Raw genomic sequence first — 16,574 nt, forward strand, 5'->3', positions numbered from 1 at the left:
TTGCTAAGTTAGCATGAGTTTGCTTGCCCTATGCTGCTGCTTTTGCGCACGCCTCTGCTAGAGTTTGTCTTCGCAACACTTTGCTGCTGTCCCGTACATGATAACAGATTGTTTTTCACGTTCTCAGGTTTCCCTTCAATTCTGTCTGAAGATAATGTGAAAGGTCGATCAACTTTGTATGTTGTTATTCTGTTCTGGTCAGTCCCTATCACCTAGACAAAATATGTTACTAACAGCTGCAGTATGAAAGAACCGTGCTTTGGTATAGCGTTGTTGCATGTTTTTAAAACACACTTGAAGAAAGCCGTTCCATGGAGTGGAGCTCTGCTGTTCCTATGATGTAAACCTTTGCGTTTAGGCTTTCACATAGGGAGTCTGCAAACAACGCCTAGATACCTTCTGTATAAAATAACTTCTTACTGCCAAGGGGAGGGTGATTAGGCTTAGTTGTTATGCCTTTTTCACAGTCTTTATAAAATGACAACTTCTTTTGTATTCTATGGTATTGCAACAATGCTAATGATGCTAGCTTTATGCATTTTGCTGCTGGTCGTAGTTCGCATACTGTTTTATGAATCACTATAGTCAAAATAAAAATTTTTACCTTATTAAGTGACTCTGATTATTCTTATTGTGGACAAGTACGAGAGAGAGAAAGATTGTCTTGTTCCCGCGACTCTGAGGTGAGTCAGGAGTGCTCATGTTCTGGGTTGTCTAAACATTCGTAGCATCTTGATATTTGTACGAGACCAAATGAGACACTATTGCTAGTCAGTTGGGATTTTGGGTACTAATGTGGAAGGAGGTACACCCCTATTTACTAAGGTCCTGGTTTCCTGTGTATAGTTCTGTGTATGAGCAGAATGCCCACAACAATGCGAGACCAGATATCCCAAGTTGGGGCTTTATACTTTTACACTTTATTCTTTAAAATTATTTTCTCCGGTTCTATTGATTTCCTTTTTGTCACTTTGGTCTTGTTTTTATGTATTAAATTAAGCTCTATTTCCTAACCTGGTGTTTAATTCTTTATAGTGGTGTGACTTGGCCAAGGTGGGTATCATAAAAATGTATTTGGGTTATACATTTGAAATAATGCCAAATAGGGTCCCACAAGATATATTTGAGCAAGGGACCCCTACCCTCTTGCCAGGTCCATGGGGGGCATTGGTTTGCTGAGGAGTCCATGGAAGCAGATAGTAGTATCACTTGCTGTTGGTTGTGTCCGTGACAATGTCGGTTTTGGACATGATCAAGCAGGTACAGCAGCGGCAGAACATGCACAGTCAGCTCCATGGCAGCATAGAATTATAGAGGTGAGTTTCGGCCTTGAATCATTTTCATTCCACCAGCTCTGATAAGGTGGTTGGACTGCCGCGTTCATACTTGCTGTAAGGTAACTTGTAATTGTGCAGGCTGCTGCACTGGCAGGTCAAGCCTCTGACAGTCTCAATGGCCTATTCTTACGCCGCCCTGGTTGGAATTGCCTGGGCAGTGGCAAAATGGCAGGCTCACATCTATGTAACTGCATGTCTCATAAGACGGTGGTCGGATCGCCAGCGGTGCGGCGGCCGATCCGACACCACAGTGCTCTTTAGACCGTCAAACTCGTAATCAGGCCCTTGGTGTAGATTTTAGGACTTGTCACCGTATACTTTGATTAAAGTGATAGTAACAGCCTTGAATGGATTTGTGGGGGTATATTTTTATTATTGTTTGAATCATAGTTTGGCCAAAGTCGATTAATTTCTGGGGGTAGTAGTTGTTCGTTTGTTGTTTTATATAGCTTAGGAGTACATAGTACCTACTACCTTAAGCATACATGGAAGGGATATTGGTGTTTTAATATTCACCTTGTATGGTGTATATCTGAGTGAATGGTTTGGGACACATTTTGAAGCTCCCATCAGTCAACCAGGTTTGGCAATGGGTAAGCTTCATTAAGTTGTTTCCAGTGGAGATTAGCATTCGTTTTTCATTGTTTTTATTATCATGCAAAAGGAAGAGTTCCTCTGTATGTGTAATTGTTAAATATTCTGGTATGTCTCTATCCAGGTATCTTCTAGGGGCAGGTGAGGTGTTGCTGATGGCTTTTATAGTGTGTGTAATTAGCCGTTTAAAATGGTGCTAGTTAGTAGTTGGCCAGTTATTTGTCCAGGGACTTTGGGTAATATGTCTTTAAGGATTTTGGTTGTGAGGTTTGAGAACTAGTACTTGCCTGTCTTGTAAATTTCTCTCACTTCTAATCCTCTAACAGTTGGTAGGTGGTTGTGCTCTTTTACTTGAATTAAACATTTTCTTCTGTAGTTGCTCTTCTAAAGCATGCATTAGCAGGATATTTAGCACTTTTTTAATTTATAGCTTCTGGCGATGCACTTTCTTGGAGGCAGGTATAGGTCATATGACTCAATAATTGCTTTCCTTTTTGTGAAGTGATGTTGGTGTTATCTGTCATTATATCTGTAAGTCATTTAATCATATAAGTATATCAGAGTTACATTTTGCATGTTAGTTATTAATATATTTAAAAATGCAGTTACTTTTATTTTATTTACTTACTTGACTGTTTTGTTGAGATGTTTTGCACAGTTTTGTAGCTTTTTCTTTCAGCTTGGTTAAACTTGAAGCAGTTGTTAGTTTTCTACTGAAAGGGGTAAGTTAAATTGATATTTTTTGCTAGTTTGTTGGGGTTTCGGGAGCTAGGTTTCTTTTTGGGCAGTGTTTGGGTGAGTTTCTAATTTATTATTTATGTACACTTACTTTATTTTATAAATTGGTGCAGAATTAAAGTTGAGATTTTGTAGCGTCATGTTGGTGTGTAAGTTGATTTCTTTTCTTTCAGGTAGTCTGTGCAAAATGATAAAAGTTACAGAGTGTGTTACTAATTACTTGTTAATTAACAATATTCTGGTTTAGTAATATTTAATTTTTAGTTTAAATGTAAGTATTGCTTACTTGTATTTGTAGTTGTAGAAATGTATATTTTCTTCTATAATTCTTTGTAGTGAGACTCTGGCTGAGTTTCCTCCTCTGCAGTAGTTTTTGGAGTCATTATTTGCTTTAACCCCATGGATGCTCAGCATATTCCCCTGCTGTGCTGAGAAATCGGAAATCCCACCCATCATGACGAGCTGGGCTCGTCATGAGCGTGCGAGGAGGCTACTTCATGACGAGCCCAGCTCGTCATGAGCGTGGAAGGGGTTAATTAGTGTGCCTTTAATATTGGTTGTTTAATTGCGTGAGTTGTTTGATTGGTTAAAGTTGTTTATAGCATTATAGTGTTATTTATATTTACATTTTTATAGTTAATAATCATGTTTTAGGTGTATTTATTGTATATTTTATAGGTACACTATTTTTATGGGTTTAATGTTTCATTTGTGAGTGATGTAATATATTTTAATGTAATTATAATTTTATTTTTCAGATTAGCATTTTCTTAGGGTTTGGGGAGTTTTTTTAATTGAATTTGTTTGTTATTCTGACAATCATTTTGTAGTCAATATTGTGGTCATATATATTTTTCACATGGTTATGTTTATTTATAGGTAACGATCTTTGTGTTTCCGATATTTTTGTTATTAATGTAGGCAAAAATAGATATTTCTGTTAACGATATTTGTCTGTTCGATAATATGTGATTTCTATAGTTATGTATAAAGAGTCAATATTTTTGTACTCAATATTTAATTTACAATATTTGTGGTTCTCGATATTTGTTGGATCAATATTATGTAATCGATCCAGTGTTCAGGACTAAGGGGCCCATTAGGATGGCTGGCGGATTGCCCCCGCCAGGCTGGCGGTAGCCACCGCTGGCCTGGCGGGGGCAATCCACCCGCCATCCGCACCTGAATTCCCCCCCGCCATATTAGTATGGCGGGGGGGACCGCGGCGGACGGAAATACCGTCCGCTGCTTTTCCGCCCCGATCGCCTTGCGGCCGGGGCGAAAAAGGATTAATATGGTGTCGGTGTCTATTAGACACCGCCAGCCATATTGTGATGGGCTTGGTGAGATGTCTTTTCGTGGTGAGATGTCTTTTCGTGGCGAGAAAGGCATGCGGTCTTCACTTCACTTCACTTCCCCCTGAGGGCCCCCAGAGTGAAGGAGAGGTGGGGGGTGCAAACGGGGGGTACCTCTGGTACCCCCCAGCACTTGGATACACGAAGAAGCAGGCACCTCGCGGTGCCTGCCGCTTCGTGTATGCAAATGCATGCATGCATTTTTAACATTGTGGCGGGCGGTGCAGAGAGCACCACCCGCCACAATGTTAAAAATTAAGGATGCGCCCGCTACTGTGGTGGGCGCATCCTAATGCCTCCATTGGGACCCCCGCCGTTTAGGCGGACGGTCCTTTTTTCCGATGGGATGGTCATCCTAATGGGGGCCTAAATGTTGTATGGACTTGAACATTTCCAGTCTTTTAATAGGGGAGAGCTGTGCTGTCGGGAGACGTGACATGTTTGATCCTTATTACCCCTGCATGTGCTTTACCTGTATGGCCATCACTACATCTAAGTTGCCAGTGTCACGGTAACTGCACGCAGCGGGCATACAATATATATTATTTTGTCTATTTTTTTTAAATTATCTTTGCATTTTATTAGTATGCAAGGTCTGTAAATACAGTAAACCAAAACCAAATCACTATGTATTACATCAGAGGAAACATTTGTGGCTACAAGACTTGGTACAAAATAGGACCTAATAATGAACAACCCAACATGCTAGGATACATGAAAGATGAAAAAGGCACTCTTGTCAGGATAATAGCAGTGTTGAACCAGTCAGCAATAGAATAGATACCTAACACAGCAATGTCATGATCAAAGTTTGATTGAGAAACGGACCACAAAGGGAGTCCATTGTGCACAGTGTCAATCGCTAATAAAGAAGTCAAAGATGGCTACTTACAGAAGCGGGCCTATAGTCCCAAAGTCGCAGAAGTGGTGGATCTAGCAGTCCCCCACTACAATTCTTGCTTACCAGGTCATAGTAAAGGAGAGGATCATAGGAAGATCCTTTCCCATTGACTAGGGATGATTCAACATTATCGAGTTTGCAACATGTTTTATGCTTTTCTATATATTACGTGTTCCTAGTTAGAGAGATAATGCATTCTATGCACTCCTTACCTGCAATGTCCCTTAGACTTGACTGTGCTTGCCTAAGATTGCTGTAGCTACTGCTAACAGTGATTTTATTGTTTCCTTACCTTTTGTGAGGAAACTTTTTATCTTTATGCTGGCCATAGCTACTGCTGTGATTACTTCTTCCTACTTGTGTTAATGGTTGCTGTGGCAGCCATTAGGGAACTATGCTGAGTTTCTGGAACTACTCTTTATGGGGAGTTCGACCTTTCATAGCTATTAACTTTGCTCAAAATTTGTTTGCTATTTTTCCAAAAGAACACATTTAGGGTTAGGTTAGGTCCTTTAGATTAAGATAGGAGCTATTCCTTTATGGAACACACTGTTATTTTGTATGCTCTCTCTATACATGATTTCTCTAATTTTACAATAAACAGACTTAACTGACTAACTTTAAAATGAATAAATATAAATATAAACTAATTCTCTTAATGAGAAATAAAGCTTTCAAAACATCATCAAACCTCTCATCAGTGACTGAACAAAAAAATGCTGTAAATTGATGAATATTCAATTTACAGCATGAACCTGAATATTCAGGTTATATATGAATATTCAGGTTATGCTCCGTTCTATCACAGTGGCAAAGATTTGTCGACTTGGAGAAGAATTATGCATGGAAATTGGAGTTTCACTTACTAAGTTTTAATGTGGAGCTGGTTATACATTTTTTATGAGATTTTGGGCTCACAAAGGACTATTGACAATCAAATAGCAAACCCTTAATGTGTGAGGCCACATGGTCTAAAAAGTCACTAAAAACAGTTCAAAGCAGTTAAGGATGGTTACAAATTGAACTGCTCAGAACGATAATTGAAATCTGACTTTCCCCATGAAAAACCATTAACTGTTAACCCTTTCAGAAGAAATTTTTAGCATGGTCAAATTTATGTATTGTACATTAAGCCAAAACATGGCAGTTAAAAAATGTCTCCAAACCAAACAGGCAGACCAGGTAGGTATTCAGACAGAATATTGAGTTGGAAATGTCGACTTACACAAATATAGAGTTGGGAATATAGTCACACAGAAATATCTACAGCAAGAATAGCGTGGTCAATAAGATCGATTTTAAGGTAAGAAATAGCGTTTTCAAAAATATAGTAGTTATTAATATCATTTGCAAAAATATAATTGTTTAAAATATCGATTTTCTATTTAGTGTTATGCATTTAGGTTTATATTTTAAATGTATGTGATGTATATTTTTTGTATAAGTATTGCTTATGTTTTTTAATACACTTGGTAAATATTTTGTAGTTATCAATTTTATTTTAAGTAAATTTTGCGTTTTTTAGTTCCGTAGCAGGTTGTGGGTTTATAGGGGAATAGGGTGGGAAGTAATTTAATTATAATACATTAATGATTATTTTGTATTTAATAATATTTATTTAATTGAGTTTTTATAGTGTTAATTGCGGGAAGTAATTTGTTTGTTATTAATTATTAATTGGTTGTTAATTCATATTAATTAATTGGTAATTAATTATGGTCATTGTCTAGTTTCTTTTAGGTGTGGGTTGTGTTTATAGGGGTAAAGGGTGGGAAGAACTGTATTTGTAATTAATTAATAATGAGCTGTTAATTAATGTAAATGAATTAATTGGCAATTAATTATGGTAATTTTGTATTTTTTTCGGGGCGGGTTGTGGGGTTTATAGGGGTAAAGGGTGGGAAGTAATGTTTGATTAATTAATAATTTGTTGTTAAAATTAATAATTTGTTGTTAAAGTATATTAATTAATTGATCGAAAATTAATTTTGGAAATTGTGTAATTAATGTTAGGTGCAGGTTGTGGAGTATATAGGGGAAAGGGTGGGAAGTAATTCATGTTTAATTATTTAATAATTAGTTGATCATCAATAATAATTAATTACTTGATATTTAATTAGGGTATTTGTTTATATTCTTTGTGTGTTGATTTTACTTTTATAGGGGTACAGTGTGGGAAGTACATTCATTTTACTTACTTTATAATTAGTTGTTAAATATTATTGTTTTTTAATTGAAAGTTTTAATCGTGTAATACTTTTTTTACAATTTAATTTTAGCTGTGGGTTGTGGGGATTCTAGGGGTAAAGTGTTGGAAGTTATTTAAATGTTATAAGTTTTAATTTGTTTTTAAATTAATAATATTTCTTTAATTGGTAATTAATTATGTTAATTAAGAAAGTGCATTTTTTTTAAAAATTAGATGTGGGTTGTGAATTATGTGGTGTTATAGGGTAGGAAATAAAAAAACTACATTGATGTAATAATTAATATTTTTTTCTAAATAATTTCAAATTAAAAATATGTATTTGTTTGAAAATTATTTTTTATTTTATTTAATATATTATTTGTAGGTGTTTGTCATATTTACTTAACATTGTAATATGTTTAGACATTTTAATATTAAATACATTTGTGTTTCATTTTAAACATATTTATATGTTTTAATTTATTTTGTTTTTTAAATATTTTTGTTGTTAATATTTTGTTTGTTTTTAATTTTGAACTGACTGGAGTGAGAATAGTAATTTTTACCCCTCCGCTAGCCAACACTTTCCTTACTGTTAACACTCACTGGAGTGGGAATAGTAATTTTTACCCCTCCGCTATCCAACTCATTCCCTACTGTTACAATTATTGGAGAGGGAATAGTAATTTTTACTCCTGCGCTATCTAACAATTTCCCTACTGTTGCACTGACTGGTGTGGGAATAGTAATTTTTACCCCTCCGCTAACTTTCCCTACTGTTGCCGTGATTGGAGTGGGAATAGTACATTTTATCCCACCACTATCCAACACTTTCCCTACTGTTGTACTCACTGGAGTGGGAATAGTAATTGTTACCCCTCCGCTATCGAACACTTTCCCTACTGTTGCATTCACTGAAGTGGGAAAAGTAATTTCTACCCCTCCGCTATCTAACACTTTCCCTACTGTTGCACTGACTGGAGTGGGAAATTTAAGTTTGAAGATTTATAAATAGTTTAATGTTTTATTTTGTAATAGAATTATTTTTTAAATAGATTTTATGTTATTGTACATATATATTTGTAAATTTGTATATAATTTTAAAATAATAAAATAAATTAAAATTACTAGTTTATTAATTGTTTTAAAGTAAATATGTATATTAATTATTATGTATGTGTGTTTAACGTTTTTAATTTAGTTTATTTGTTATATTTGTTAGAATTTATATTATATATACTTTATATTTTTATTTGTATTTTATTATTTAACATATTTAATATTTACTATTTCATTTTAGTTATATAAAAATCGATATTTTGTAGAACTATATATTTTACATCAATATTTTTTTCTCGATATTTTTGTACTTACCCGTTTAAGTATAGGGAGTTGATATTTTGCATTATATATTTTTTCATCTATATTGTTTACTTCTATATTTTTTACATCGATATTCTGTCAGTGAACCACCAGGTAAGACCCCACCCCAACCAACACAGACCAAGTACGGCATCCCCAATCACAAACCTAGGGGTGACTGAAGGCCAAAAACAGCACTGGAGAAAGAAAACCCACCATCAACCGGAGACAAGCCCCACACTGAATAACACCAACAGCGGCCAGCCAAGCACAGGGAAGACAAGCAGGGCGGCCCACAGCCCAACCCGCGGACTACCCCACAGGCCCCCGAGAACCCAGGCGATAGAATCACAGACCCACCAGCAGAGACCGGAGTAGGAACCCCGTCGGCCACCAGAAAGCCAGACCCCAAGAGAGGAAAGCCAACAACAGCCCAGGAGAACAAGCAACAGCCCAGAACCCCCAAGCCAATTATCAGAGGAAATTCAGGTGACCTCCCCCTAAGCCGGCCGCAGGTTCACCACCAACCACCCCAGGAAGAAGGGAACGGAGCTGAAGGCCCCTGTGCAGCCCACACAGCCAGAACCCGACACCAAAAAGGCCAGAACAGCCTCAGCCAGCATGGGAGCAATGAGGTCACCAACACAGCGCCGCCCACAGGCCCAGGAAGAAAGAAACAGGGCTAAATGGCCCATATCGAAACACACCAACTCCTGAGGCAGACAGAAAAGCCAAACAGTCATGCGCACAACAAAAAATTGCTCAGCATCGAAAGGAGCATCAGATTTCTGTTTTCTATGCTGAGCAACAAGCACTCGATCTCTTATAGTGAACATAACTTCTTTTGCCTGATGTGACTTCATTTTCCTTTCACGATCCAAGTATTTCTTGCAGGTTTCTTCCTCAGTATTTGATCTTCTGTTGGTCCATTGAGGTAAGTTGGTCATCATGGATCTCCTTAACATCAAGGTTGCAGCAGGGCTTTCACCTGTGGTGGAGTGAGGGGTCAAACAGCAAGCTTTAATAGTAGAATTCAAAACAGTCTTAAGGTCGAGCTTATCCAGTACCGCATGCTGAACAGCTTTCTTAAGAGTACGACAAGGCCATTGGCCTGACAGACTTCCTCATTATTGTACCATTGGACTTTACAGTCTTGAGTTTTCCCAATCCATGAACCAACAGAGGGAATTGACTCACTATTTCGTGATGAGCATTCATATTATAGTTCACTCATGTCAGTCCCATATCATGTGCTGAAACTGAGAAAACAAGTACTTGACTACGTACTTTGAAGTACATGGAGGGGTGCTTGTACTTTTGTTTTCTTCGTTGCTACAAATTAACCTTGACTTCAGTGACATTGATGCAGCACACATATACACTTTGGGGCTCATTTATGGGCCCTTGCGTCTCTTTTGCGCCGCTGGTGCATCACTTTTGCGCCGCTGGTGCGTCACTTTTTGTGACGCACCAGCGGTGTAAAAAATGCACCATGTTGCGCCATATTTACAAAGTGACGCATCTATGTAGATGCGTCACTTTGTAAACCCCTACATCACATTATAGCTCCCCCAGGTATAATATATGCAGGGGGGCGTTCCGATGCAAGAAAGGGTCGTAGAGGTGACACAGTGAAATCTATGAGATTTCACTGCGCCACTCCTAGGACGCAAATGCGTCAATATCTTACGCCTGCCATAGCAGGCGTAAAAATGACACAGGCACATTTAACATGGGACTTGCCCATGTGTAAATGACCCATTGCTGGAGTTGCGTCACTTTTTTGACACACTCCAGCAATGCATCATTTTTGCACCTAAAGATACGTCAGAAATACTGCCGTATCTGTAACTCCTTGCGACATGATGCATCATACTGTAAATATGACGCATCATTGCTATCGCAAGGAGGGCGCAATGAAAAGTGACGCATCGCTGTGTGTCACTTCATAAATGAGGGCCTTTAGTTTTCAATGACATAAGTCAGGGTGTGGAAGTTGGCAGTGACCGCTGTTAGCATGAGGTGAAGCTATTTTGCTCATGGCAGCCATTTTAGTTAGCCATGTGCTCACCCCCTGCTTTTCCGTCCTCACTGTTGTCTGCCCTTGTATTCTGCTGGAGTCTTCAAGTACAGTTAACTTTTTCAGCACTGAGCTAGAGCCTTGCGCATGCTCAGAAAGACTTGTAGCTGTTGGAATACACCTGTTGTAATCGTAACTGTTAGACTATTTTAGCTAACTTCAGCAGTGGTGTAGCTCCTCCCACCTTGCAGAACAAGCAATTCTTAAGTGTCAATGTATGTACGAATAACTATTTGTGTGAACACATGTACCGCCTGTTTTTGAGCTTCCATGCTTACTTTACAAATATTATGGTATAAATATGCCACGGTTTCTGTACTCCGTCTGTTGCCTCTTACTTTGCCTGAGGGTTGTGTATAGACGTAGTTCCACCTCATGAGGTCTAGTAAAGTTCTTGTTTAATATTACAGCTTCCATGCCAAATCTACTTTGTCAGTCTAAAGGACTAGTGCGATAAGAAGGGCGAACCCCTGCACCAGTGGGCTTAGTAAGGCCCGTCCCACAAGGGCAATGAAGACAGTTCATTATATTTCTCCTCAGGCATAATATTTATTGATGCACCACTATCAATAATCAAAGGTATTTAGCACCTGTTGACTTTTAATGTGGTTTTAGGACAATATTTAAATGTTTACTTGGTCGCCAACATGCGCATGTTTCTCCGAGGTAAACATCGATAAGGTGCAAACATCTTCTTCACTTTCACTTGACATTGATACTGAAGAACTGTTTGACAAAGATTTAGATGATGATCAACTTCATTTGGTGTCGATTTGTCTCAGCTGATGTGGTTGCTTGGCCTTGTGGGTATACATCGAACATCACTTCGGGAATGATCGGAAAGCCATATTATCTTCGTACAGTGACGCACTCACATTTACCATCGCCTTGTAGATCATTACAAAAGGGTTCTCCTTTAGAGAACCTTTGTAGATCTGCCCAATGGCGGGACATTGCCTTCATGTGGAAACAAAATCCACACCTTAAGCACTACTTTTCTGTGTGGAATTCACTCCGCATTCGTTGTCTGAACGAATCCCATCAGTCAATCACTCTGAGGCGTATAGATTCCTCATCATTGAATTAATTGAACTTACAGTATTTGATGAGTGTATCCAGACTCTCATGAAAATTGTTGATGGTCTTAGCAGCTTTCTGACGTTCTTGACTGAAGATGTACCTTTGGAAATTTACATTCTGCATTGAATTGAACGTGAAATTCAAGGCTGCTTTGGTTAGACTGCCTGAACTTTTTTCAGCTTGCAGCATTTTCTTTGTCTTCTTTTACACCTTCACCTACAAGATTCTTAATGTACTTGATAATCTTTTTGTTATGGGCTTCCTCTATCGCATCAATGAAATCATCAATTGTCTCTATCCAGGCAATCCATCTATCACCATTATTCAGCTTTTTGGGAGTGTTAAATGCCAGTGGTAGTTTCAAGTAGACAGCAGCATTGTAACCATTTACAAGGTTTGCTGACACTTAGGTGGAGTTTTCTCTGTCGCTGTCTACTGCCCCCTAGGAACTGCTTCATCCATACCATCTCTAAGGCCCTGTAGTGTGCTGGCCCCTGGGTTATCTGGGACCGTCAGTGCAAACTTGACCTCCCTCTTTGCATGGGAGCCCTTTGCTTTCAGGAGATATTCTAAGTCACCACACAGCAGATTTGGTGGTGTGCCACTTCAGGTAAGGACATCTTTTCAAGCACAACCCAGAGTGCTTCCTCTGGGGTCACTTACCCATCGCTGTGGCAAGAGGGGTCTCTTTACTCAATTCTGGTAAGCAGATGATCATTTCTTGTATTTGATTTGCATTGGTTGTAAATATCTCTTTATAATGTCTGACACCTAGTTGATCTCTGCCTCACAGCATTTCTTTTCACCACGATATCACTCCATGTGATGTCAGGCTTTCAATTGCATTGTAGCCCAGTACCTCTCTTTGCGGCCTTCCCAGCAGGTTTTTGCCCAATGATGTGCAGACTTCTCAGTGAAGCTTTCATTATCATCAAATGCTTCACACAGGCTGGAGATGCGCTTTGGCTCCACATATGCCAAACGTTGATTCTGCACTTCGACAGGGACACATTTGGCACACACGAGCAGTTTGCAGGCCCACGGCAAACTCTCTGGGAGAGCACTGTCAAACTTCAGGTTACTTATCCCCTAGCTCATCATGAGTTGTAGCGTCCTCTCCAGCCTGGGTACTCACCAAAGACTAAACCACATACAGAGCTTAGTATGACATGCTTTTTTTCTTCTGCATGCAAACGCAAACCCAACATTCTAAACCTGCATTCACTTCATAATTCTCTAAAGCTTTTGTCACAGTTCTACGGAGCTCATCAGGGTCCAAAAGAGTTCCGTCCCTGCAACTATCAACTGTCCACCCCACAATCCATCAAAACACAAGGAAGGGACATATCAAAACCTCTGACAAAACATACTTAAGATTTGACATATCAATAGCTTAAAACAAAACACATGGAGTTGTGAGATATCAAGAGCTAAGGGTGCACGGGCCAAAGAAGGATGCATGTTAGCAAAACTGAGAATTTTGTGGGTGGACTTGCCCTTTATGTCCAATGTATTGGGGTGGACAGAGTAAGGGCATGGGTAGATTTAGGAAATATTATTAAAAGCTACCAGTTTTATATAGGGTACAGGTCCTGAGAAGGCAGATCCTCTTTAGTCAGTTAGTAATGCAAAAAGGAAAGAGATGAGGAGGTAATGATACTTGCTGAGCGGTTGCAGTACATTCTCTGCTGCTTGTAGTCCTGATGACAGCACGAGAACTTTAAGTTGCTGCTCTTTCTATTTTTAAACGATGTAAACGCAATTCTCCTGAAACATACAGAGTTAAAAAAATATGCACAGTTGCAAAGGATTTTACTTCACAACTTTGCACACCACTGATTTTGCCAGTCCTACAGTTTACAGAATGTATTCACTTTCCCAACATTTCTTACATTTGACTCCAAAACTGTTTTTGCAAGAGCAGGGTCAGCTAAAACTTTGTTTCAAGTGAATTGTTCTACTTGTTTTAAAGTTCACTTGGGTAAACCTATTTTTAGTTGAAAGTTTATCCTGATATTAGTTTTTGAACATGACAAACTAGTGAAGTTCATAGCAAGTGTGAAATAAAAAATATCATGAAGCTGCATCGAAAAAAGTAATGTATTTGTAATGCTCAGTAAATTTCAAAAGTATTGATAATCAATGTGGATGGATGATGATGAGGTGCATCGCTAAAGATTGATAGCAAGTGAGGGAATTCCCCAAAGAGGCAATGGTTTGACCCTGATTAGCGTGCAAGGATTTGCATTACTGCTTTTCTGCTCTTTAACTGTGTTGAAACATATACGTGGATGGTTCGGAAAACAGCATTCTGCATGTTAGTGCTGCAGGTCCAGCAATACAGTTGCTGGGGCAAAACAAACATTAGCAAAGTGAATAGGTACCAACAGTGAAACCTATTGACTTTTCCAATGAGTTTTTGGGCTTAGGAAGACACCACAAAAGTCCCTGTACACTCAGTGGATATCCTGAAATAGGTTTTAAAAATGTATCACATATATTTAAAGACGGCCACCGAGGATATGTGTGCATACACTGTAGCCATTGTTTAATCATTTGTAAAGTTCTAACAAATGCTTTTCAAAGATAGTCACCACAGATTCTCAAGCATACACAGCAACCATCTTTTCATCCATTTGGGCAATAATCCCTGTTCAAAGATGGATGGCCATCTTTCAATGGGATTTGTTAAAATAAAAGAAATTTATTCAAAGGTGCTTACCCACATGCAGGCACACCCATACAAGTAGGGGCAGTAATCTTGAAATAGTAAAAAACATTTTAGATGCCCACTTGCTAATAGCATGCCAGGTGGCAAAAGCTGATGGAAGAAAAAGGGGAATTGGATGCAAGAGGGCGCTGAGTGGCAGATGAGGGGGGTATCAGTCAGATGAGGAGAAGTGGAAGTAGAGAGAGAGAGAAGGACAGAACATAGTCAGAGTAAGGTCTGACATAAGCAAAGGAAGGATACCTCATCCAACCAGAACACTGTGAGACCTAAATGCTCATGGACAGGACAAACACATATACTGTGAGAAAGCAATCAAAATATGAGAAGGGAAATGCAATAGACATCAGAGACAAAAACCATGAGCAAGGGGCAGACCACAGTCCTATTCTAAATAAATGTAATACATTGGAAACAATAGGTAACAGACAACTAATCCTACTATTAGCCGAGAACTAAATTAGGAACTGCAGCTTTATTGAAATCCTGAGAAAACTCCATAGACATGTTTCCTACATCCATCAGAGATTTGGCGCTCTCCAATTAAATCCAAGCCATGCACAGACCAATCTACTGCAAACAAATATATATAAATCAGTAATTAAAATATGTTTCAGTCTAAATGAAATAAATATAACTATAAATGTATTTTAAATGTTGATATCTAATGCAATTCTATCAAAATAAGTTATTAAAATATATTTCAGTCAGTGGTAATCTACTACTGTGGAATACAAAACATTTGCAATGCAAATACATCAGACACTACAGATTGTCATGATTAGGTGGCCTTTTTTTCAGTGTTTATTTTTGGTGGATTTCAGTGCTGCAGGGTATGCAGTCTCTTACCATTGGTAGTGTGTCCAATGGACTTATTTTAGTCTGATCTAAGGATGGAAAGTCTGTGTATTGCACTCTCACTCAACCTCATGTCTTATTACATTCTCTTATTTCTATTTCTATTTTGGGCATTTGTAAAGCGCCTGGTGACGCCACTGGCGTGTCCCCGCGCTGTAGTAAGTGAGAAATGACCGCCCTCCCGCCCATAAGAAGTTACCTGCTGAAAAGGTGAGTTTTGAGCTTTTTTCTGAAAAGGGTTCAGAAGGTTCAAGACGTAGTTCTGGAGGCAGGATATTCCAGCATTTGGGAGCGAGAAATCTAAAAGATCTCCCTCCCATACGAGCCTTCCTAACCCTGGGAACCGTCAGCAGTCCGGTCTGAGACGACCGTAACTTACGGGTAGGCTCGTAGTGGGACACCAGATTCTGAAGCGGTACAGGGGCTTTACCATTCAAGATCCGATGACATGTGGAAAGGGTTTTAAACTCAATCCTCTCCTCCATAGGAAGCCAGTGGAGGGCTTGAAGAGCAGGAATTGATGGTGATCTCCTGGGGAGCCTGAGTACAAGCCGTGCTGCGGCGTTTTGAAGGACTTGAAGGCGGCCCATGACCTTTTTCGTGGCCCCCAGATAGAGCAGGTTACCATAGTCAAGTCGTGAGGTGACCAGGGCGTGCACCAGCGTCCTTCGAGCGGAAATGGGAAGCAGATCTAAGACTTTCCTTAAGGCTCTTAGGACCCCAAAGCACATCCCCGTCACCCGGCTCACCTGGGGACCAAAAGCCAGGTCTTTGTCCTACATCTCATTACCTCTCACACTCTGCCAGGACTCTGTCTGGTTTACAAAACTATTAATGGATTAAAATGTAAGAGTGCTATATTCAAATGTTTTAATACATTTCTGGTCCCAGTTGGGGTTCATTCACTAATTCCTTACTGAATATTAGCACATTGTAGGGGTGGGCAACTCTGCCAACAGCATAGCACCTTGTGAAACCTTTACAATTTTGAATTACAGCAGATGAATTTACACTTGATGCTTTATGCATGATCACCATTGCTTTTGTGTACTATTTTCCTGACTACATTAAGGTTGTGCTCTTGTTTGGGTGGACATTCATAGCTGCCAGGTCTCCCCATGGTAAATGGCTCACTTTAAATCAGTCCTGACCTTTTAACAGGCATCACATGGTATTCTAGGACTTTACATTTTAACTATGGACTAAAAGAACCCCTGTAGTAAAGTGCAATTCGGAAAAATGACAGAATTATCTGAAGGTATCACACATAACAATGGGACACCTTACAGCTATGAATTTGTTTGGTATGCAGACCGTCTTGATTCATGCTTTCAGTACTATCAATTGTGCATG

The sequence above is a fragment of the Lissotriton helveticus genome, chromosome 3_1, assembly GCF_964261635.1.
Source record: "Lissotriton helveticus chromosome 3_1, aLisHel1.1, whole genome shotgun sequence".
NCBI classification, from domain to species: Eukaryota; Metazoa; Chordata; class Amphibia; order Caudata; family Salamandridae; genus Lissotriton; species Lissotriton helveticus.